General features: G+C 37.0%; 1 pseudogene; it reads right to left on the bottom strand.

The window, feature by feature from the left end:
- Positions 1 to 208: 208 nt before the first annotated feature.
- On the bottom strand, positions 209 to 1,122 carry LOC103561009 (putative olfactory receptor 5AK3; annotated as a pseudogene).
- Positions 1,123 to 2,507: the final 1,385 nt, after the last annotated feature.

Here is a 2,507-nt window from a genome sequence, read left to right as displayed (position 1 = left end):
CAGATTCTTTCTCTTTCAAAAACACAGGAATTTGAAGCTTACTTATTTAACGTTTAGGATGTTTTTCAATATCCTTCAGAAGTTATTGACATAATTAAGGAATGCCTTTGTATCTCATAAACGTTTGCTACATTTTTGTTGTTGAAAAATAGGAGAGAACTGTTGGTTTGCTTGTTGAACCATGTTGAGTTAGAAATCAAGGTTCAAACTAGAAATGCTTCTTTCCAAGACCTTTTAGGGCTTCTTTCACATCTTGGTTTCTCAGGCTGTAGATGAGGGGGTTTAACATGGGAAAATTAATGCCATAAAATACAGAAGCCACTTTTTCTTGCTCTTAAGATTCTGAGTTATGATGGTGTAGATATATGTAAGAGAGAATCCTTTAGAAAATGGTTACTGCTGTCAGATGGGAGGCACATAGAGAAGGCTTTCTTCCTCCCTGAAGCAGAAGATATCTTTAGGATGACAGCCAGGGCATATATATATGAAAAGATAACAATCAACAGAGTGAACATCAAGTTAAACTGCACAAAATAAGTTAGTAATATAACACTTCAGTAAATATTGGAGCATGAGAGGACAAGACTTAGGGGTTCATCACAGAAAAAGTGGTTAATTTTATTGGATTTGCAAAAGTTCAAGAGAAGGTAAAATTTGTGTTTACAGAGGCATTTAGAAAACCCATGAGATATGAACCAATTGCAAGCTGAGTGAAGATTCTCTGAGTCATGAGTATTGGATAGGAGATGGCCACATAACGGTCCACTGCCATAGCAGCCAGGATGTAGCAATCACTTGTTACAAAAGCACCATAGACTAGTAATTGCACCATACATTCTATGAATGGAATGGACTGCTTTGTCCCTACAAGGTTTTGCAAACTCTTGGGAGTGATAGCAGAGGTGTACCAGAGATCAACGAAAGCCAAGTGTTGGAGGTAAAGTACATAGGGAAGTGAAGGCAATAATCAGTCTTGATGAGTAGGGTCATGCCAATATTTCTCACTAGGGTGGCCACATGGATCACAAGAAATAGTATGAAGAGGATATGGCAAGACTTGTGCTGGCCAGAAAATCCCAGGAGAATGAATTCAGTCACTTCAATGCCATTGTCTTGTTCCATGCCTAAAATTAAATATCAGCTGGAAAAGTGCAAAGAAAGAAGAGCAGAGAAAACTAAGACCATTGTGATCCTTTAACTAACTCTGGAATTGGAAATTGTATAATATTTGATTTCATAGTGGAGTCAGAGCATGTTTTCTATGAGATTGTTGACTAGGCATTTAAAAGCCAAACTTTGATACCTGACTTAGATACTTTCATTTTAGTTTAGGGAAATTGTCATGGACCAATAGCTGTGTTCTCGGGGTGCAAAGTCATTTGCTTTTCATAAATATATCAATTAGGGAACATAGAAGAACATACTTTTATTTAATTATGCTTTCTTTTATGTTCTCTATGTTTTGTTTAGAAACCCTGATTTTCTTAGATATTATTATATCTGAAATCATGACTTAGCCATAGAGTTCTATATGGTCTTGCTCCCACTTATCTCTGTATTTTCATTTTATTCTTTTCCCTTCCTTAGTCTCTTCTCTGGCATGATGGACTCATGGACATGGAGAGTCCTTTATAGAAGTGTTTAACAAAAATTATGCTATGGTAAAGGATATTTTTCTCTGTAAAATTGCAAATAAAGTGGCTCAATATTTTTGTAAAAAGCAATAAAAAATTCCCAATGTTATCCAAATTCTGTAATAGTTTAAATGCTCACTCTCACTTTCAGTAGCTGTTTTGTTGTAGAGTGGAAGCAGAGAGTTCAAGGAGTGGTGCATGCCTTGGACCACACATTGAGTGGCATGCTCTATGGTATCCATCCGTCAAAATTTACCTATGTGCTTTCCCAGTGATTTCCTAACAGATTGCCTACAACTTGTCTTACTAGAAATAACTCAGTGAGAAATTTTTGTTTGGTATATTCCTAGGGACAAAATTTTTGAGTCTGAGGGTATGCACACATTTAACTTGACCAAGTTTTTCCAGATCATTTTCCATACTGGATGAACCAGTGTACAATTTCACTAATTGTGGATGTGATAGCGAACCTCTTAATCTCAAACTCATGTGCCCGATATGCAGTTGGCCAAACACTGAGACATTGGTGCTTGTAGATGGAGAAAAGTTTATTCAAATTGGGCAAAACAAGAAGGAAAGAGCTTGGTTTCACTCAAATCTGCCTTAATAAGAGAAGAAAGCAGCCCATTTTATAGAGCTAGTGGGTGTGGCAGGATGAATTTTGCAGAAACAAAAGGGTAATTCCTGTTTGTTTCTTTCACTCCCAGCAAGTCCCTGGGCGATTTGACTTCTGGGAGTCAACAGTAGCTGGGGGCTGGTTATCTGACGATCCTTGAAGCATTCTCTTTCTTCCATAAAACATGTTCATAAATTCTTGTGACTCTTGAGTTACCCCTCAGGTTAAACAGGAAAATAGCAAATTGACAAGATTAA

This window comes from Equus przewalskii, chromosome 11 (assembly GCF_037783145.1).
Source record: "Equus przewalskii isolate Varuska chromosome 11, EquPr2, whole genome shotgun sequence".
Classification (NCBI taxonomy): Eukaryota; Metazoa; Chordata; class Mammalia; order Perissodactyla; family Equidae; genus Equus; species Equus przewalskii.
This window is presented reverse-complemented; position numbering and strand designations above follow the sequence as displayed.